This window comes from Lynx canadensis, chromosome C2, assembly GCF_007474595.2.
Source record: "Lynx canadensis isolate LIC74 chromosome C2, mLynCan4.pri.v2, whole genome shotgun sequence".
NCBI lineage: Eukaryota > Metazoa > Chordata > Mammalia > Carnivora > Felidae > Lynx > Lynx canadensis.
Window position 1 is genome coordinate 50,061,469 of NC_044311.2, and position 23,272 is coordinate 50,084,740.

General features: G+C 39.5%; 1 pseudogene; it reads left to right on the plus strand.

Annotated features, from left to right (window-relative positions):
- Positions 1 to 17,994: 17,994 nt before the first annotated feature.
- LOC115522831 overlaps positions 17,995 to 23,272 on the plus strand; it is a 34,619-nt pseudogene continuing 29,341 nt past the window's right edge.

A 23,272-nucleotide genomic window follows, 5' to 3' on the forward strand; every position in this document is an offset into this window, starting at 1 on the left:
CCAAGATACATCTGTGTAATAATAAGGAAATATGCCGATGGAGTGATGGTCAGCTATTCCATCTGTTCAGAGATGGGGATAAAATTAGTAAATGGGCAGGATTAGGAACACGTTAAGGATAGGTAAACTAATAAATGGGCAGAAAAAAATGCAGGAAGTATTTGTTCTAGCAATAGCTGGAGTACAAAGCTTCAGAAGTCAGGTGAAAATATTAAAGAGATACTTTGTGATTCAAAGACCATAAGCTGGCAGCTCGCAGGATAAATCTGGGCCATATATACCTTTTGTTTGGGCAACACAATGTTTTAAATATCAGGAGATGTTGGGGAGCCTGGGTGGCTCAGTCAGTTAAGCATCCAACTCTTGATTTTGGCTCCAGTCATAATCTAATGGTCACGAGATCGAGCCTCAGTCAGGCTCCACGCTGAGCATAGAGCCTGCTTAAGATTCTCTCTCTCTCTCTGCCCCTGCCTCCCATCTAAAATTAAAAAAAAAAAAAAAGGAGATGTTACATTGAAAGAATCCAGGTTTCTGGCTTCTCATGAAAAGTAGTAAGGTTCGTTAACTTTTGCCAACATCGCTGTTTGGCAAAATTGGCTGCAGCATTGCTGTTGCCCCCTTGGGAAGCAACATGAATCTCCAGCTTTCTATTTGGAATCTGGATGGATTAAACATGTTAATATGAAAAATAAAACTTTGAAGTCTGTGGAAGAAAATATAGGACACCCTCTTTGTCATGCTGTTTGAGGATAGATTCTTTTTTGTTTTTTCAAAAAATTTTTATTTTTTGAGAGAGAGCGAGAGAGAGAGAGAGAGACAGAGACAGAGACAGAGTGTGAGTGGGGGAGGAGCAGAGAAAGAGGGAGACACAGAATCCAAAGCAGGCTCTAGGCTCTGGGCTGTCAGCACAGAGCCTGGCATGGTGCTCGAACCCATGCACTGTGAGATCATGACCTGAGCTCCACCCATGCACCGTGAGATCATCACCTGAGCTGAAGTTGGATGCTTAAACGACTGAGCCACCCAGGCGCCCTGAGGATAGATTCTTTTTTTGTTTTTTATTTTTTTTAATGTTTATTTTATTTATTTTTGAGAGACAGAGAAAGCGTGAGCAGGAGAGGGCAGAGAGAGAGAGAGAGACCCAGAATATGAAGCAGGCTCCAGGCTCCGAGCTGTCAGCACAGAGCCTGATGTGGGGCTTGAACTCATGAACCATGAGATCGTGACTTGAGCCGAAGTCAGACGCTCAACCGACTGAGCCACCCAGGCACCCCCCGAGGATAGATTCTTAAACAAGAGTCCAGATAGTCAACACTATACATTAAAAATTTATTTTTAATCAAAATTAAGGATTCTTCTTCAATTTCTGAATATAACCAGAAAAATGCAATTTATAATAAAATGACTCCATCTTGCAACAATCCAGTTGGCAAAAATTATTAAGTCATGTAACACCGAATGATGGCCAAAGATCGGGGGACATGAGATTCCTCATATGTTGCTGGTGGAACTATAAACTGCTATTCCAGTGAGCTGTCTTGGCAGTAGGGGTGAAATTAAGAATACACATATACTATGCCTAGAAATTCCTTGCCTGGAGAAATTTCAACATCCAGAGAATCACTTGCATAGAGTTTTGGAAAAATAAAAAACAAAAAAAGACCTCCGAAAGACATATGAGAATGTTCATGGCAATGTTACATGTTCTAACAGACAGAAGGTCGGAAATAACATAGGTGTCCATCTTCAGGGAAATGTAGAAGTAGAATGTGGTAATGCATTTTAATGGAAGACTATGCAGCTGGCAGAAGCTTGATGTAAATAAGATTCACATGTCACAATACAGATACACATATTTGTAAGTGAATATATATGAAAGATGGTGTGAAAGATCAGACTCTAAATATACTAGAGTGGGTGTCTATATCAGACTCTAAATATACTAGAGTGGGTGTCTATACCTGGGGAGAGATTGGGATTGGGCATAAAGAGAATCAAAATAAGACAAATCGAAAAAGAATAGAATAGCCTTGCAGGTGCCACCAATGGTAGCATACTATGACCTGAGGAATATGATCCATTCAGTTCTGTAAACCTAAAGATGTAAAAAAAGTCAAGAAAAATTTTCCAGTTTTAAAATTTTGTTCTAAGATAACCTCTTAATCTTTTTTTTTTTTTTTTTTTTTTTTTTAAACTTGCGGGTATGGAATGAATTGCATGTTTCGGTCTGACTTGAGCAGCTCCATGGCCAAACTCTACTGGGGCCATGCACAGTAGACTCAGTAGCAACAGTAGCAACTCTGCTGTTGCTGCTCTTTCCTGTTACCCAGGCATACATCTGTGGTCTTCCCGCTGTGTTCATTTATTTCCACCCAGTAAAGTCCTCCGGCAGGAAACTGCCAGATAACCTATACCACTTTTGCCTAAGCAGCGCCTTTATAGGAACCAGAGGGAAAATTCCTGCACGTTAAACTACCTTAATGCTGCTGGGTTTGAAGTAGCAGATGTTCGTTGGATTTTACAAGGCCCCTTTGCCCTCTTCCTTCATTTTCTGCCTGTTTTTACATTAATCTTCTCTGTGCAGATCTGGCAAGGTGTGTGAATCACCCTCCAAGGAGCTGCATTAATGATAAGCCCAAATCTGGGTCTCTAAAGAGTCACCTTTCATTCACAGAGTCTGGGGAGCCCCTACTGGCCTTTCCCATATTAAGGTTTTGCAGCAACTGTGGTATTTAGAGAGAACACACATGCAGGATGGGGAGGTAGGGCTTGTCTGTCTTCTCCGCAGAGAGCCTCCCAGCAGGCCGGATTTATTGGCTTTTTCACTCTCCTTTACCATTTGGATTTCCAAATACTTTTTACTAGTTGGGGTTTTAAAGCTGAGAAATTCAGCCAGATTGTAATAAAACACTGCAGGCTTAGAACCCCAGGGTCCAAGAACAATCGCTGAACTTTTCCAACTTGGCTGCAAAGCAGCATGTGCTTAAATGTCGTGCCTCACCTCCCCAGCCTCAGGGACACCACACTCACAGGGTGCAATTTTTGTGAACAGTTGAATTAGTATATCTTGTGCCTCTCTCCTTTCAATATCTTATGCTTAGTGTTAATGTTTCTAGTTTAGGAGTAAATGAAGCGACTTCACAATGTTTAACATAGCAAGATTTTTTCCCTTAGTTCTGAGTCATTCATTCGTTCATTCATTTATTCACTGAGTGTTTTCTGAACGTAGGTGTCAGTATGTGGCTCTAACTCTAACCAGGTAATTGCTAGGTTGTCCTCTTCCTCTGGTGATGAGATTTGTACTGTGGGTATTGGACTGATCTGATCATAGTTCTGTCAGGCAAATAAATGCTGGAAATCAAGTTGCCATTATCTTGTCAATTTGCTGCATGCCTTTCAAACTAGTAGAGAGTTGATCTTCTTGGAAATAGGAAGAAGAAATATGGGTGTCTTACCACTGACTTAAATTTTCAGTCAGCCGTAAGCTTCACTGCTAGGTTTTAGTAAATATCACCTGCCTTCATGCTGTGCTTGAGTGAGGCATAGTATAATGTGATATGGTATTTATTGTATGATGTGGCATGGTGTGGTGCGGTACTATATCGTGAGGTGTGGTAAGTATGGTATGGTATAGTGGATAGTACAGTACTATATAGTAGGTGGACCCCAGATTCACATAATAGCTTAAGCATTAAGTTTTCCATTAACTTCCCTTGTGATCTTGGGTAAGTGTCCTCAATTTCTGGGGCTCAGTTTACTTAAAATTAGATGAAAGTTGATAATTGGAGTTACTGAAACAAATTAAGTGAGGTCTGTTTGTGCTAAGCACATAGTAGATGCTCATTAAATGCCAGCCTCACCTATGGCATTCTAAGAGAAATGTGCAATGGATAGAAAGCACAGTCCTAGTCCTCAGGAACTAAAAATCTAGTTAGGGAGATGAGACATAGCCCCTGTGTGCAATCACCAGAGAAAGTGCCTCTGAGAAGATAGCTTAAATGGAATGAGTTAACTTTCTAACTTTCTTTCTTTTCTTTTCTTTTCTTTTCTTTTCTTTTCTTTTCTTTTCTTTTCTTTTCTTTTCTTTTCTTTTCTTTTCTTTTCCTTCCTTCCTTCCTTCCTTCCTTCCTTCCTTCCTTCCTTCCTTCCTTTCTTAAGTTTATTTATTTATTTTGAGAGTGAGAGGGGGGAGGGCAGAGAGAGAGGGAGAGAGAGAGAATCCCAAGCAGGCTCCACGCTGTCAGTACAGAGCCCGAGGAGGGGGTTGAACTCATGAACCTTGAGATGATGACCTGAGCCAAAATTAAGAGTTGGCCACTTAACTGACTGAGCCACCCAGGTGCCCCGAGAGAAGCTTCTTAGAGGCTGTGGGTGTGTGTTGGATGATTCAAGGTGGGTTGAAGAGAGTGAAGGCCAATTCTGGATTGGATGTTTCCGGAAGCAGGAACAATTTTATGATTGTGTATCTTAACAATGTTTATTGATCACACAGGAGAACCGCAGTGGGGTGGGTGTTCTTGGTAAAGCAGAGGAGCAGCAATCACTCTGTTAGACAGAAGAGGGGGATATTTCATCATTTTTGTGGTTCAGGAGTGTCCTTATCTTTGTCCCCTTCCAAATATGGTAAAGGAGTAGCCTTGGTTAGACATTGTTCCTACTCTGTGAGTGTGGCTTATATTCAATTGGGAGCATCACGGCCTAGCTGCCAGCAGAGCTGTTTTCTCACCTGGTTTGGGGTATATTTATTCACCCCCTTTCCCAGAAGGCAAAGAAGGAAGTCATATACTAGGGCATGCCAGGGCTGAGCACTAGGGCAGACTGTCCCTAACTGGGTTTTGGAGGTTGTATAAAGAATAAGAATTAAAGTTCACAAACAAAAGGGGGAACCAGCTGATAGACACCAAGGAGCGGAGCCTGTCAGGGAGGGTGAATGAACGGGGTGTGGGCCTGAAGCACTTCCAGAGACAGAGTGCAGCTTCTCATCGGGCGCGGGTCTGTACATGGGTACGTGTGAGAGTCCACAAAAGCCAGGCAGGATTCCTATTTCCTGACTTTAAATCCAGTGACCAGATTTTCTCTCCAACCCCAAGGCCAAATTATCCCTTCTTCCTCCCTATTACCTTCCTATGATTCTTCTCTATATAGTCTGCATCTAAATACATAGTCTTCATTTTAAACTTTATCTAGATAAAAATGGGAGAGGTAAACTATTAACACTGGTTACTTCTGGGAACTGATCCGTAAGGGTTTCAGACGAAGTCATCAAACTTTGCTCTCTACGCTTATATATTATTTAAATTTTATGGGTTAATTTATTTTTTAATTAAGTTGTTAAAAACAAAAATGAAACAATGTTAAAATGGCAGTGATGGTGGAATGTGTGATTTGTCGCTGGTGATGCTCTCTGAGGTATAATTTTAGAATTAATATTTCCTTTTTTTTTGGAAGGGAAATTTGAAATTCCCTTTGGGAAGAGCACGGTGTGGATGTCTTGGATCTGTTTAAAAGATTATTTTAATAAAATGCTAAAAATCATGATTCTCATACAAATGTAAAATGAAGAATGGCAGTGATTTTATTTGATTCACTAGTTAAGGTAGAACCAGTGAGATGTGGAACCATTTCAAGAGAATTCAAAGAGCAGGCATGTATATAGACAACCAGGAATGCTGAAATGAATTTGCTTAATAAATGTAAAACTGGCTTCTTGGCGAGAGAAGGACATCGATTTGCACCTCTACCTGACAAAATTCATTTGCAGTCTGTAGACAAGAGCCATTTGCTTTTGGAAACTTAGCGTAAGAAGGACACATTGGAGGTGGCATCAGTCAGATTCTTTCCCTGTTTGCTTCCCAGGGACAGTATCCACATGTCCTGGTAGAGGGAGGAGGTACTGCCTCTCAGGGTGGGGCAGTAAAGTCTTTTCTAAGTCCTCTCTTTTGCTTGAAAGACCAAATCTCTGAAAAATTTCAGAAAACTTTTGTTTATTAGAATACTATTCACACTTTCTTAAATGTAGACTCTGCTAAGCCAAAGAAGTGGATTACTTCTGAAGACAGATATCCTCTAGGGGAACAACAGCTTGCCTCTGGTTCTAAATGCTATAAAGTCTCCTTAGTTCAAGCTCCACATAGTTTAAATTCCGGAGGGACGAGTCTGAGGTTTGCTTTGCAAACCCTTTCTTCATAGATGGTGAAAATTAATGCTATAAATAAGATTCTGGTAGTGTCTGGGGTGTGTGTGATTTATAACACAACTATATCCCAGGCATCTAAGAAGTATCATTAAGACATTTAGTTAAATTAAACACTAATTTATTATTTAGACTGCTAGGTTCTAAGAGGAAAATGGAAAAATTGTGCATTCTGGTATGGGTTATTGAAATTGCAAATCTGGCTCATTTTGAAGATCTCTCTCAACCACAGTTGAGTGAATGAACCAATGAACAAAGAAATATCATTGCCTGATTTGAGTTATTATATGTATCTCAATAAATTAAATAAAATTTCTTTTATGCCCCAAATATTTCCATCATGGTGATTTCTAAAGAATTGCATTTGGTTCAGGGCAGTTGTATGATAATCTTTTGCTATTCAAGCAACTTTGATTGAGTGCATGACTGTGAGCCAAGTAAATTTATTAGCTTGTTTCATTGAACTGCATTTGTACAATGAGACAAATTGTTTCAGCCAGGTTTCAAAGTGCTTCTCATCCACTGAGAAGTGACTTGCGCAATAAAGCCACAGTAATCAGATCTTCCTGAACACTTAATAATTGTACATGGAAAACTGTATACTGATAATAGCACTTACTAAATAGTATAGAGACGTTTTCAATGCTAATAAAACATATGGTATTAAATAGATCATTTGAAATGTGCATGTACCCTTTCTAGATATATCTGCTGTCTGGTTTTAATGTGCATGTGTGTGATAGACCCTAGATTTTCACCTAAGATTTTTGTCAAGATTTTTGTTGGTTTGAACTATGCCCTTACTCCGAAATCCAGAACACATTTTCCAAGGTCTTAATAAATTCTACTCAAAGCAACATTGCCATCCACGGTTAGTCAGGCATCTCAGCAATGACCCTCTGCGAGGAGATCTAAAACACTGACGGTAGAGTTTTATTGTTGTTGTAGGAAAAGAAAATAATGGATATCCTTCATTCAGTGTTCCTTTTCTGCATATGAAATTCAATAAGGTGAGTGAATGACTACTTTAGTAGTTAAGGGACAAAGAAAACACTTCGTTTCTAATGTTAGCTAGGTACTTCATTGTGTGCCAGTGACTATGTTGAGTGCTATACCTGCTATTTCATAGTCATTCTTGATCCTCATCACAAGGTTAGTATTGTCTCTATTTTTTATGTATCAGGAAACTGAAGTATAGAATAGTTAAATGACTTGCCCAAGGTCATGCAGTTGGTAAGTAGTATAGCTGTAAGGCTCCAAATCCTGGAGACAGAGCCTCATACTTTACCATTGCTGTTGTAAAGAAATGAATATTTTGAAATAATTCTTCATGTCCTTGTCTTTTGGTTATGAAATTTTTCTTTTCTGTAGTCCTTCCACCATTAGGGTCAGATCATAAGGCTTTTTCTGCTAAGGAAAGGAAAAAATATCCATCCATCTGTAGAAAAGAAGCTCATGGGTTGAGTCATGTATTAGAGAATTGTCAAATAAATATGTTGTACACCTGAAACTAATATAACATTGTATGTTAATTATACTTCAATAAAAATTTTTGATTAATGAGAAAAAAAGGAAAAGCTCATTGGATAAGTAAGAAGGAGGCTATGACATAGAATTCCTTCCAGAAGGGAAAGTTAGGTAGAAAATCCTTCTGGTGCTGTCAGAAGAAAGGAGCTGAGAAAGAGAGGAGAACCAGACAAGTTTCTTGGCTCTCCATATCCTCAGGGCTGAACAGGGGTTGGTGTGGTTAAGCATCTAAACAGGTTTGGGACTGTCAGAGGGTATCCAGGCTGGGGAGACTATATGTTGTTGAGGGAAGCCTTGAGTTTGTTATGGCACCTTGTTCAACACAACGCCATGGCATGGGCTCAGTTTAGAAGTAATGTCAGGGAGGAGTCCCTAGGCAGCTCAGTTGGGTATGTGTCTGACTCTTGATTTCAGCTCAGGTCATGATCTCAGGGTTGTTGAGATTGAGCCCCATGTCAGTCTTTGCATCGACAGTGTGGAACCTGCTTGGGACTCTCTCTTTTCCTCTCTCTCTGCCCCTCCCCTGCTCATGCATGCGCGCTCTCTCTCTCTCTCTCTCTCTCTCTCAATAAATAAATAAACTTAAAAAAAAAGTAATGTTAGAGAGAGGTGCTTTTATGGACCGTATGTCCATATTCCCCAGGGCTTGTATCATGGCCACTGAAGAGTTAGAGTTCCTCCCCAGTCCTCTTCCAACTCTACGTCAATGGCTATCAGCAGAAATAGAGCCAGAGCAAGCTGGTGCAAGATGAGACCAGGTGAGCAGTAACTTCTTTTAAAAACAAACTGACCAGCATGACCCCTTCGGCACAAGAAATTCCTTGAGCTTTGAGCAGATGTCAGTGGGCAGTTTCTGGCTACATTTTCCTCTTCAGTGGAAATCAGTGGAGTGGGAGACCAACTGGTGATGCCTCCTACTTTTTGTCTTTACAGACAGATGGGCAGCCGGGATATGTGTACTCTCATGGGCAGGTCATTGGCTAGAAAATTCATCCAAGCCACTCAGGACTTTTGTGACCTTGAGAATATTGCTTAACCTTTCTGAGCTTTAGATTCTGTATATATAAAGTGGAAATGATAGTAAAATAACATTTTCTGTGTATCGTTTTTGTAAGGGTTGATGAACAGTGAGACAAATATACTATGGAATATAACGCTATCATTATTAATACTATTATTGCCATTACTGTTATTAATTGATATATTTTGAGCTAACAATTGGGGGACCTTATATGTATAAAATAAGCACATGCAAAGCTACATGTATGGTTTTGTGAAGCATCACAACATCATTCTTTTAAAATCCAAGCTGTATACCTTAACATGTTATTGCATATTGCCTCATTTTCTATTTTACTTAGTTTTGTTGATTCTTTCCATCTAAATGATCGTTTCTATGCAGGCACTATGTCTTATGGTGCATAAATAGTAGGGGTTTTAAGATGATATGTATAGTACTTACAAAAGCTATAAAAAGTGTGAACTGGAGATCAGAAATACTCATTTTCAACCAATTTACAAGACAGTAAAGTTCTTGAGAGCAATGCCGAACAAATAATACAGGAAAAGCTGGATGCATAGAAATTAGAAATTAAGAAATCAAATCCAATCAAGCTTTTAAAAATTCCAAATCTTTTTCCTTTATTTTCTCATTTCTTTCATTTTTTAAGTTTATTTTATTGCCTTTTCTCCCTTATCGTTACAAAACTGATGCAGCCTTAGGCTCACTGCGGATAAAACAAAAACAAAAGGATAAGCATAATGAATAATAATTATTCTATATACTTTAATAACTTGATAGATAGCCTTCCAGATAATTGTTAATTCATTTTTTAAAACGATCAAAACACACCTATTCTTTCAAAAATTATCAGAGGCTATACAACCAATTCCATCCTGTGGACATTTAAGTTGTTTACATTTAGGTTGTTTCCAATTAACTCTCTTATTGGATATCCAGATTGTTTCCATGTGGTCCCTTTTGTTGGCTATTAGATTTTTTTCCCAACTCATTACTATCGTATTCTCTTGTATTACTTATTGCTGCTGTGACATATCAGTACAAATTTAGTAGCTTAACACAACACAAACTTACTCTCTTACAGTTCTGGAGATCAGAAATCTGAATCAGTTTCACTGGGCTAAAGTCAAGATGCCAGCAGACCTGGTTCCTCCTGGAGGCTGTGAGTGGACAATTCATTTCCTTGCCTTTTCCAGCTTCTAGAGGCTGCCAGCGTTCTAATCTCTGCTTTTGTCACATTGCCTTCCCTTTGGTATGGTATCTCCCCCTATTTTTCTCTTATGAGGACACTTGTGATTAAATCCTTGGGCCTACCTGGATAATGCAGGCTACTCTCCCCATCTCAAGATCCTTAATCACATCTGCAAAGTCCCTTTTATGATATAATGTAACATATTCCTAGGTTTGGGGAATTAAAATATGCACATCTTGGGAGGCCATTATTCAGCCAACCAAAGACAAACATTATAAAAAATGTGAGCAGGTAAAATAGTCTGGGGAAAATTATAGGAAAAATCACCCTGAAAATTTTATGAAAAGTGATAACAATGTTTAAAGACATATGAGCAGTATAAGCCTTGCAAAATTTCTAATACTGCCTAAAATAGGGATCAGTGGTGTCCATTTTAACCGAGACATTTCAACCAGTTTGAGGTCTTGACCAGCCTGTTTCCCACAAATTCCCCAAAGTCCATCATGTGAAGACAAAATAAGGTAGAGTGTGGGGGGTTGTGCATCTCACATATGAGTCTCAGAGGAAGTGAAAACTAAGCAGAGATATGAAGGAAAAGAAGTGGATCAGGTGATGTGGCCTAAGGAAGAAAGGTCCTGACATGAGCAATGTGGTGCATATGTGAGTGAGAAAAGACCTGGAGATGGGAGAGGGTCCTGTGTTTCAGGAACTGATGGCAGGATTATGTGGCTAGTAGTATATTTTGAGTTGGCAGTGGGAGGAGGATGCTGTAAAAGAGGAAGCTGGTTAGTTAACTAGGAGCTGGATCAAGATGGGCCTGTTGTGTATGGATTTTATCTTAAGGCAACTACAGAACCCTTGAAAATGACCTGGATCTTCTAATACATGAACTTAATATTGCTAATATGGCAACACTCCCCACACTGATCCATATTAGCCTCGCTCTTTTTTAAGTTAGCTCTATGCCCAACGTGGGGCCTGAACTCATGATCTTGAGATCAAGAGTTACATACTCTACCAACTGAGCCAGCCAGGCACCCTTCCACATTGATCTATCGACTTAACACAATCCCTATCAAGATTCCTCCTTTTTTTTTCTTTCCTAAAAATTAACGAGCTGATGATTGTAAAATGAAATGGAAAGGGCTCAGAATTGTTAAAACAATCTTGAAAAAGAACAAAAAGTTTGTAGGACTTAAAGTTCCTGATTTTAGAACTTATGTCAAAACCAGAGTAATGAAATCGCACAACAGTGGCATCAGGATAGCTAGACATATAGACCAATGGAATAAAAGTCCTTGCATTCACAGTCAATTGAGTTTTGACAAGGGAGCCAAGATAATTCAATGGGGAAGTAAATAACCTAATGGTGTTGGGATAGTTGGTTATTTAAAATTTAAACAATGACAGCATGAACTTAGGCCTGACTATATATCATACATAAAAGTCAACCCAAAATGTGTCGTAAACCTAAATTTAAGAGTTAAAATTTGAAAATATCTAGAAGAAAATGTATAGTTTTCTTTGAGTCATTAGCTATTAGGGACACACAAACCAAAACCACAATGAGATACCACTTCATATCCACATTATAACACCCACTAGTGGCTATGATAAAAGAAGGCTAATAGTAACAAGTAGTGGCAAAGATGTGATGTTGGGACTGTCATACATTGCTGCGGGCATGGTTCAGGCACTTTAGAAAAGAGTGTGGCACTTTCTCAAAATGTTAAACATACAGTTTAACCATATGACTCAGCATTTCCACTTAGGTATCTACCCAAGAGAATTAAAAACGTATGTCCACACAAAGCCTAGTACAGCAATGTTTCCAGCAGCATTGTCCATAGCAGCCAAAGAGTGGAAAGACCCCAAATGTCTATCAATTGATGAATGGATAAATAAGATGTGGTATATCGATACAATGGAATGTTATGAGTAATAAAAAGGAAATAATAAAAAGAGTAAGTACTGATATGTGCTAAAAATGGATGAACCTTGAAAGCATGCTATATGGAAGAACCCAGTAAGAATGATCACATAGTACATGATTCCATTTATATAAATATCCAGAGTAGGGAAACCTTTAGCAGTAGAAATGTGGATCAGTGATTGATTATATTAGGTTTGAGAGTAGAGGTTGGGGAAAGTGGGGAATGATTGCTAATGGTTATGGGCTTCTTTTTGGGGTGATGAAAATGGTCTAAAATTAGATTGTGGTGATGGTTGCACAAGTCTGTAAATATGCTAAAAACTTGAATTGCACACTCTAAGTAGGTGAATTTTATGGTATGTAAATTATATCTCAATAAAGATATATATACTTTTTAAGAACATACTGGGGATTGACATAGTCAATTTCCATCAGTGTGGGAATGGATTAGAAGGAGGACAGGATTGGAGGCAGGCAGGCATGTTAAAATTTTCAGGTGCGAGTTACAGCTGGCCATGCTGTTTTAATTTCACATTTTATTAAAAATAGATGCTTATTCTCTAGAAGACTGTGATTATAACAGTTTCCCAGCTCTAGTCAATTGCTTACCATCATCACATAATCTTTGTTATAGCCACAGCACGCCGTAGCTATGTCACATTTGATGCATCCAAGGAGAAAGGATGCTTTAGGTTTTATATGGTAAGAGTTTGCTGCTTAGCGACTCAGCTGATTTAGAGGCAGGGGATTAATCAGGCTGTCAAATTGTTTCCCTGGAAATGGATGCAGCAGAAGAGATAGTAACCTGTGGCTTTCTCAATTCAGCAAGGCAGCTGTTTAAAATTTTTTATGCCTGCAGTATCTGAGTGTCTCTCTCCTTGACTATAATTGAGGGCTTTCTCTATTTAGATGTACAGGAGGCTCTCTGTAACAAGTACTTAGTATTGGCATATTTAAAAAAAAATCCCGAAGCCTGCTTTTTATGTACCCCAAGGCCACTCATCGATAACTAGCACTTCACATAATAATACACTTATGAAAACTAATTTATTTTTAGTCTTCCTTTCTTCTCATGATAAAAACACAGACAAACCATAATTTCCTAATGTCACAAAATTCAATACAAGTAGTAATTTTTAACTGTATTTTTTTACATTAAAAAACACTAGTATATATTTCACAAAGCAAAAACAGCAATTTAAACAAATAGTGTTCATTTCTTGACTGTTCAGAAGGACAACTCTGGATGAGATATAAGAAAATGAAGTAGGATTCATTCATCATGAATATCCATTCATCTGAAGGTATGGCATGGATATTACCTAGGATTCTAAATGATTATAAAGCTGAGGGAAAGGCAGAGAGGAATGTAAAAGCCAAATATTATCTGACAAACTGTATCTGACCAAGTGCCTGTAATCCAGCTGTGAGTTCACTGATTGTTATAATGCTTGGGCTTTTCAGAGGCACGCAGAAGTGTCATCTGCAGTTGGTTTGGAATTTGAGCTTTTCCTGTAAATCTCATAACAGCCTTTAAATATTCTTTTAGCCTTTTTAATAAGATGGTTCTCATAAACTTTAGAGGCTCAGGTGTTTTCCTTTGCTTGAAGCCAGAGACAAGTCTGGACAGAATGTGTTATTATTCCTGGAAGGGAGCCTGACCTTCACCAGTGCCCTTGGAGAACAGCTAGAATCAAGCAAGTCCAGGGGTGGGTGGTAAAAACATACAGACTTAGATTTAGGAGTCTGGGTGTGGACACATGGCCATTTGCACAAACATTCATCTGGTGTCTTTTGCTTTGATGGAGAGTTCTTGAAATCAGAGTCCTATGGAAATGGTACTTAGGTTCAAAGTATTATTGAAGGAACAATCTCATCTTGACAGTTAACAAAACAACTTGCTACTTCTTGCTCTGGCAGCATATTGTTAAGCTCTCATTGAATATGAGCCTCGGAAAGACTCACCCAGAACTAGAACATCACTGACTCCTTACAACTCATGGACTCTGAAAAACGCCATTGAGTCTAAAGCCCCCCTGTTTTAGGATGAGGCTGGTAGTCCGAAGAGATGAAGGGAGGGCTGGATAGTGAAGAAGCTGGATCTAGGACCCACCCTGTTGGACTTGATCTGTGTCCTCCCTACCACAAGGGCTTTGCTATCTGCATGTCATCATGTACTAGCTGTGAGAACTCACGTTTCTCCATTTGTAAAATGAACAAAAGAAAGCCAGTCAAGTAGGATGTTATAAGGAAAAAATGAGGTGTTGAGCATCCATCACTGCATTTAATAAAAAGCCTCTGTGCCAGAGCACTGATGTTGTTTTCCTAGTCTTTGCCTCATCTTTGATGAATTCTACTGCATTTGGAGAATGTAGTCATTGTGGCCTTGGTAAAATATACTATCACCCTGGGAATTATAAAAACATTAGAGACCAGATGCTGCTGCACAAATCAGAAGCCTCATCAACATTAAATCTTGTTCCTGACCTAGAGGAAGAATAATATATGTGGAAACAATCTGCAAAATGTAACATGCTATAAAAATGCTAGTTTTTGTTATTAATGTAAATTAATCTATTTTAGTGATTTTTTTTTGTTTGTTTTTTTTTTTTTTAGCGGTCCCTAGCACAGCTTTTGCCCAGAGGATTAAGACAAATCAGCTTTGGTGATAAACATATCTTTGTGCAAGGGGTAGCCCTTGGCAACAAGAGGGGTAATTGCTTAGAAACAGCTGCCTTCTATCTGGTAAGAGAGAGAAAGAGCAAAAAAGAGTGAGGAATACTTCCAAATAGTTCCCAGAAAGGCCATGGACTAAACCTTTACGGCTCAAGAGGGGTATTCTCAGACTATTGGTGAGGAGTGGTCTGTCACCCAGGAGGCCAATTTGTTTGGACGAAGCCAGACTCTGAAGCCTATCAGGGAAGAGAGTCCTCCGGAAATGTGTCTTTTTCCTTAAGTCTTTTCAGTATTCTTTTGAAAGAGGGTAGAACCCGTGGACCATCCACATTTTAGAAAGCTGAGACTAGTCAGACATTCAGCAGATGTCACTCAAAGGCCAGGGGTATGCTCACCTGTGAGGCTGTGGGGAGACTGAGGCATGGGAAGTAATAATAGGAGAAACTCTCTTTTGGGATTCCTTGGGTAGGGTAGAGATTACACTCAACCAACAAATATGTGCTGAAAATCCTTCAGTGGGTTGAGGTGAAGAAATGACTTCTGTGTGGAAGTTGGTGGGACCCACGTGACTGATAATGCTAATGATACGAGGGTGGGGTGGGTGGGTGTGTGTGGCAGGGATGGTATTAGGGTTGAATGTGCCTGTGTGGAGGAGTTATAAAAAAGATGTGGGAGGGGCGCCTGGGTGGCGCAGTCGGTTAAGCGTCCGACTTCAGCCAGGTCACGATCTCGCGGTCCGTGAGTTCGAGCCCCGCGTCGGGCTCTGGGCTGATGGCTCAGAGCCTGGAGCCTGTTTCCGATTCTGTGTCTCCCTCTCTCTCTGCCCCTCCCCCGTTTATGCTCTGTCTCTCTCTGTCCCAAAAAAAAAAAAAAAAAAAAAAAAAGTTGAAAAAAAAAAAGATGTGGGAGGGACGTTTGGGTGGTTCAGTCGGTTAAGCGTCTGACTTCATCTCAGGTCATGATCTCACAATTCGTGGGTTTGAGCCCCACCTCGGGCTCCGTGCTGTCAGCTCAGATCCTGGAGCCTGCTTCGGATTCTGTGTCTCCCTCTCTCTCTGCCCCTCCTGTGACTGTGCTTTGTCTCTTTCTCTCGAAAACAAACAAACATAAAAAAATCTTTTAAAAAGATGTGGGTTTTTTTCGGTATTATTTCTTTGTTTATAAAAGAAATATAAGAGTATTGTTGGACATATGGGAAAATATAGAAAAATATAAAGAAGAAAATTAAAATCACCCACAATCTGCCACCAAAAAGTAATTAAAAGTTCTATATGGTTGTCGATATGGACTGGAAATGCACACGAAAATATGACAACTATTGGTTTGTTAAAATAATGAGGAAAGGGATTTTTTTGTCCTTTTTTCTTTTTTTGATTTCAGTTTGCAGTGTTTTTTTTTTTTTTTTCCCCTAGTGTTTTTAATGGGAATATTTGGGTGAAAAAGAACTATAATATATTGGTAAATTTTACAAATTTAGAACGTGGGCTCCTGGGTGACTCAGTCGGTTAAACGTCCGACTTTGGGTCAGGTTATGATCTCGCAGTTTGTGGGTTCAAGCCCCACATCAGGCTCTGTGCTGACAGCTCAGAGCCTGGAGCCTGCTTCAGATTCTGTGTTTCCCTCTCTCTCTGCACTTTCCCAGCTTGCACTCTGTCTCTCTCTCTCAGAAACAAATAAATATTTAAAAAAATTATAAATTTAGGATGTAACTGTATATTTCTGTATAGAACTGTATACTCTATACTATATAGAACTGCTTTGTTCTCTGTTATCTTCACTTTTAGCATATTGTGAGCTTTTCCCTTGTGAGTAAATATTTTTTTTAAATATGATTTAAATAGCTCCTTTGGGGGCGCCTGGGTGGCGCAGTCGGTTAAGCGTCCGACTTCAGCCAGGTCACGATCTCGCGGTCAGGGAGTTCGAGCCCTGCGTCAGGCTCTGGGCTGATGGCTCAGAGCCTGGAGCCTGTTTCCGATTCTGTGTCTCCCTCTCTCTCTGCCCCTCCCCCGTTCATGCTCTTTCTCTCTCTGTCCCAAAAATAAATAAACGTTGAAAAAAAAATTTTTTAAATAGCTCCTTTGTATTTCATTATGCAAATATAGATTATAATTGATCTTAGAAATTCTCTATTGTATATATATAGTTTCATCTTTTATAAATAAAACTTTACTTAATCTCCTTATACACAATGTTCGTGTGGATCTCTAATACTTCCCTGAGATAACTGTTTCAACGTAAAATCACATTATCAAAGGGAATACACATTTTTTATGCTCCTGATACATTTTATTGGGTTTTTCTCTGAAAATATTCTATGAATTTACACTCCAAAAGGAGATGTTTGAGAAGCATCAAAGGTGGAGGCTGGGAATCTATGATGAGTTGACCTGAAGAAAGAAGAAATTGGGAGACATCTCTCAGAGGGGCCTAGCAAGAAAGTAGGAGAGGAGTTTCTCATGAAAGAACCCTGGTATACTCAGGCATTTGTGTCAGAACCAGTGACAGAGTCAGCAAAGTGCACTGAGGGCCTTACTTCACCTTTAAGAGGGGGTTCAAGAAAATGATGTATGTGAAAAATGACCTCTTCCTTGAACTCTTGTGGGCTTTACAAAATTGTTCTAGGGTAGCTTACCAGGAGTCACTGAGGAGGACCTGAGGCCCAGAAGTTAGGCGACTCTCCCACATCACACTAATGCAAGTGGCAGAATGCAGATTCAAAACAATGCCTTCCAAACCCACCATGGTTTTCCACTTGGCTTTTTCTACACCTCTAAGTAAAGAGGCTGGCCTGATGTCACCTTTTTTCTTTCTTTTTTAACGTTTATTCATTTTTGAGACAGAGAGAGACAGAGCACGAATGGGGGCAGGTCAGAGAGAGAGGGAGACACAGAATCCGAAACAGGCTCCAGGCTCCGAGCTGTCAGCACAGAGCCCGACGCGGGGCTCGAACTCACAGACTGAGAGATCTGTGTCGGAAGCCCAACCGACTGAGCCACCCAGGCGCCCCCTGATGTCACCTTTTTTTAAAATACTTGGTGATGAAGCAGAATGGCCTTCCTCACCTTTGGGGCAAGAGCTGCTCCCACAAGGGTGGCTGAAGTGAGAGTGAATGAGGCTGACACATGACAAACAAGAAAGGGACAATTTTTACAAAATGAAATCGCTCTTTCAAACTCAAAACCCACTATTTTTTCATTACATATTATTGCTAAGCATAGAAGAGATTTTTATGAGGCTCATTTCAAAGGGATTACTCAGTGTCTAGTCCAGATTGATAAATTGCAGGTGAGTATAAGGTCCGGTGATTGATTGAGGCCTGACGATTATGTAGCAAGTAGTGGTAAGCCGAGCCCACTGGGACATAGCATGCACACACTCACTGAAACACTCTATTAAGGTGCCTCCTTAAAGCTTCTAACACTGGTCATTTCTCCCAAACTCACTTTATTAAAATGGAGAGCAGAAAGAAATGCTTGGTTCTAGGATTTCTTGCTTTTTTTATGGGCTGAATGAGGCATTGAAGGCAAAGAAGAGAAAGGAAGAACACACCTATCGTTTGCTGGGCAAGTTTGATCTGAATGGGTAGGTAGATGCCAAAAACCATTCACCTGTCATTAGAGGACTGTTTCCTATTCACTACAGGGCCATCCTATCAAATGAGTCTGTTTTGGAGCCAGTATCAGCAAAATGTGAAGGGTAAGCTGCTTTTCTTGTCTTCTTTTTACATCAAGCACAGTGGTGGGGATGAAGGAATGTGGGGAGGGGGGGTGGAAGTCAGGGTCTGGAGCTGGCACCATGAAACCAGCCCTGACTTCGACACTATTTATTTGATACAGGATAGGTACTATCTGTTTCTGCACCTCAGTTTCTCCAGGGTGGACACTCTAGGATTGCTTAGAAACAAGAAAAGCTTGGTCTCAAGTGGGCCCTTTACCACTTCCGTACCGCAGAAAGGACAACAACAGGTTTTGTGTAATGTAAAACGTTGCTTTTCAGAGGGTGGTCTGTGGACCAGCAGCAGCACCTAAAAGCTTGTTAAAAATGTGGAATCTCAGGCTGCATCCCACATCTGCTGAATCAGAATCAGCATTTTGATAAGGCTTCCCGGTGATTCATGTACGGTAAAGTTTGGGAAGCACTGATGCAGAGTTATGCAGTGTTATAGCTTTAATGTGAATTGTTAATTAGACTAAATTCTCCTCAAGTGAAAATACACGGTGTGGGGATGCCGATTTTATATCGGAGCTAAAATTCATAGTAAGATTCCTTCCCCTGGAAGGTTTCTGCCCTTCTCTCCTCATGCCGAAATTGCCATGTCAGGAATTGGGACCCATGACGGATAATCTGAATTTACTAATAATGCTTTGTAAGAAAGGCAAACAGGGCTTAGATTTGCATGCATGCATGTGAGCACGCACACACATACACACATTTTAGTTATGAAAAGTGCCAGAAATTGAAACAAAGGAAAACAACTATCCACTATATTACTACCATAACAAAGCAGTCCTTTTCCTATATTCTTTCTCAACCCTTTTATACAAATGCAACTATAATTTTTGCATAGTTGTGACTATAGCATGACCACAATTCATTATATAGTAAGCATTTCTATGAGGCTGGATGGTAATTTCAATTATAAATGAATGCTATAAAAATTTTAGCAACTTCTTATACAATTAAATCTTTCATGATCACAACTCTTTTCCTTTGATCTTATTTCATGCTACATATTTGAAATATCATTAGAGGAGTAGATAAACAGTAATGTTATTGGCAAAGGAAAGGATTGCAATCCATCCCTTCTTATCTCTTTCCCGGACCTTCTAATTCTTTTCCAGACCTACAGCTAGGCAAAGGAAAGAGGGATGAGAAGGGCTTTTGCTGGCAGCTACATTGTTGTAGAGTCAGTTCATTATTTATCATGGAAGTTTACACGTTCAATCCCTAAAATATAAAATGAAAACTAGAGTTTGTACACTAATATTTTGTAAATGGAATCGCTTAATTTGTTCCTCACCTTTCATCAGAATTTTTGAAGGTTATCTTCCTAGCAAGGCTAACTAGAAAAAAATCCAATATAGAAGTTTTTAGTAAGAATCTACCCCTTTCATTAAAAAAATAATTTGGCATGTCCAATGTGGTTGAAACAGTGGTGAGAAGTATGTCCCATTTACAAAGTAATTCACTATGTCAGGGATATTTTGATTTTCCTGTGTAGTGCACGTGTTCTGATTTTTTTTAAGTGTTTATTTTTTTGGAGGGGTGGGGTCGAGAGAGAGGACAGAGGATCCAAAGTGGGCTCTGCGATGACAGCAGAAAGCCCAATGCGGAGCACAAACTGTGAGATCATGATCTGAGCTGAAGTCGGATGCTTAACTGACTCAGCCACCCAGGCACTCCCCCTTCCTGTTCTTATGTAAGTTTCAGAGTAGTGTAATAGTTGCTTTATATGTCCTGTCCAGCAGTTTTAATTGTAATCAGTGGGAGAGATAAGGTGTGTTTTTATTCCCTCTTTAACTCAAACCTGAGGAGTCTCTGAAAGGATTTCTTCAGTCATTTTCTGACTCTCAGTGTTGCTACTGAGAAGTCTGTGACACTTTGATTCATGACATTGTGTGTGAAGCTTCTTTCATGCAGTGCAGGGCCTCTAAAAAGACAGTTTCTCATCCTGAATGTGACTCAGCAATGCAAGGCATCGTTATGAGTGTTCAGCTGGTCTCCCAGTCTCATTTGACTGAAACCCATATTGCTCATCTTTATGCTATACAAAGCTAAAACTTTCCTTAGCACCTTAGTCCATCTTGAAAATACCTATATATTTTGGATATCAAAATTCCATATTTTTAAAATTGACATATGTTCTTCAAGATTATAATTCATTTTCACCCACACCACCAGCAGTTTCTTCCAATCTCCGTCCAACACCAGTGTTCTCCGAGACTCTTAACACTCCTTCTTGTGATGCAACTTTCCCTTTCAGTGGGACAGTTGCATTGAGACTGGCCTGGCCTGGGACGTGCTCAGGGGCCAAGCCAGGCCTAATCTGGTAGTATTTTGATTTTAGCATCATCAACCCACCTATACCTGATCTAGAAATTCAAGTTGGGGTTTGGAGAAGTCTCATGCTCTAATGTTACCAAAATACTAGTTTTGCTTGGCCATCAGCTTAGGTATACAGAAGAGGAAGACTTTTCTGTTACTTTGAAAATGTCATTCAGGGAAGACAAATGTAGTGAAATGGGAGGTGAAAGTGTATTTTAATTCTTGTTTTGGTTGATCTAAATGAGGTTAGGATTTAGAGAAATTTTCTGGGGGGGGGGGAAGGTATATGTTGCACAACAGTACTTGAATATCATAATGGAAATCAGAGAATGAAAGAAAAATCATCCCAAATCTCATCGTTCCAGTAATTATCCTGTGGTCATTTAAAATATTTCCCTGTTGGGGCGCCTGGGTGGCGCAGTCGGTTAAGCGTCCGACTTCAGCCAGGTCACGATCTCACGGTCTGTGAGTTCGAGCCCCGCGTCAGGCTCTGGGCTGATGGCTCAGAGCCTGGAACCTGCTTCTGATTCTGTGTCTCCCTCTCTCTCTGCCCCTCCCCCGTTCATGCTCTGTCTCTCTCTGTCCCAAAAATAAATAAACGTTGAAAAAAAAATTAAAATTAAAATATTTCCCTGTTGAGGAGCATCTGGGCGGCTCAGTTGGTTAAGCGTCCGATTTCAGCTCAGGTCATGATCTCACTGTTTGTGAATTTGAGCCCTGTATGAGGCTCTGTGCTGACAGCTCAGAGCCTGGAGCCTGCTTCGGATTCTGTGTCTCCCTCTCCCTGCCCCTCCCTTGCTCACACTCTGTATCTCTCTCTCTCTCTCTCTCTCAAAAATAAATAAGCATTAAAAAAATTTAAAAATTTCTCTGTTGATACTTAACCAAATGTTCACATAATTTGTATGTATGTTTTAATTATAGTATGGAAATAACATTGCATATGGCCTGTTTCACTTAATATTATATACATGCTACTGTGTAATCTAATTATAGTTTTTTAATGATGGAGAATATTCCCATCAAGTCACTATACCATAATTTCTTATCAGTGAACATGTAAGTTCTGGTGTTTCAATATTATAGATAATTCAGTAATGAATACTTTGGGGGTATATGTAGCTTTTTCCTTCGGGAAGAACAATTTGTTCAGAAAAATTCTCAGGGATAGAATTATTGATTTAAACTAGGTAAACGTTTTCCTAGCTCTTGAAATAAATTTCTATGTTCCCTTAAAGAAGATATTGCTACAGATACTGAGTGGCTCAGTCAGTTAAGTGTCTGACTCTTGATTTTGGCTCAGGTCACGATCTCGTGGTGCATGGGATTGAGCCCCGCATTGGGCTCCGCGATGACAGTATGAAGCCTGCTTGGGATTCTCTCTCTCCCTGTTTTTCTGCCCCTCCTCCATTCTCTTGTTCTCTGTCTCTCAAATTGAATAACTAAATATTAAAGAAAGGTATTGCTATATTTATTTCAAAGACATGTATGCCAATTTATATTGCCCCCATGTAGATTTGGAAGCCAACTATCTTAGGATGATGAAGACTTTCATGTTCTGGCACCTCTGGTTGTCCAGTTTCCATTTCCCTGTGCCATACCCACTCCCACTTTTATCCTTCGAATGTACTGATCTTTCCATCCCTAGAACGTATTAGGTTCTCTTCTTGAGAACATGCCTTCACACACACCATTCCCTCCATCTGCAGCTTTCATCCCTGTTTTTATGTCATTCTTCAAGCCTCATCTTGGCCATTATGTCCTCCAGGGTGAGGTGTCCATCTTCAGGGCCCCTGTGTGTATCTCTGTCACTATTTTTATAATTTGGTGCATGAGTTGGCTATTTTTCTGTGTCTTCACCTGTGCACTGCAGTTCCTATCTGGTTCTGTGTTATACCTATAAGGTCTAGCACCAGTGGAACACCCAGTAACTATTTATTAAACAAATAAAAAACAAAGTTAGCCTTAACTAAAAAAAACCCAACTAAAGAAATACTAATCTGCTAGCAGGGCTATTTGCTATTAGATGTTTAATCAAAAACATTTATTGAGTAGAAGATACAGAGTTAGGTACTATATAGGTGAGAAGATATTAAGATAAAATTCTTGAGATACTTTTAAATAGGTTAAAGTTTAGCTAAAACTGGGGAGAGCAAGAGTTGGGAATAGAATAGATATTTGTCAGTGGAGAAGACCCTGAAAAAAAAAGTGGTGATGGATTATAAGAGAAATATTTTTCCCTTTAGTGGCTGGGGGATGAAGGGGGAAATATCTTAATCATGGTTTTATGTGAGAATGGTGGGAAGGAGACAGTTTTCAATTAAAAAAAATTTCAGCATTAACCATCAAATCATGGCAGAAAAAAATGATTAAATTGGAGTCATAGGATATATGGTGTACATAAGCTTTATATTCTTCTTTGATATACTTTTATCACATTTTCATATATTTACATCATTTTTATTATAATTAATAGGAAAGTAAAGAGGAGGGAAAGGAGAGTCATATGGCATCAAGGACTTCCAATGAATGGCAAAAATGTATTGAGGGGTTATTTAGTGCCCTGTGTGGTGGAGAGAATTGAGAATATGAAGATATTTTTGTGAAAAGACATAATCAGCAGTTTGGGGAGATTATATCATCTGAAAGATATATAGAGCTAGAAAATGTCCCAAACAGGTACTT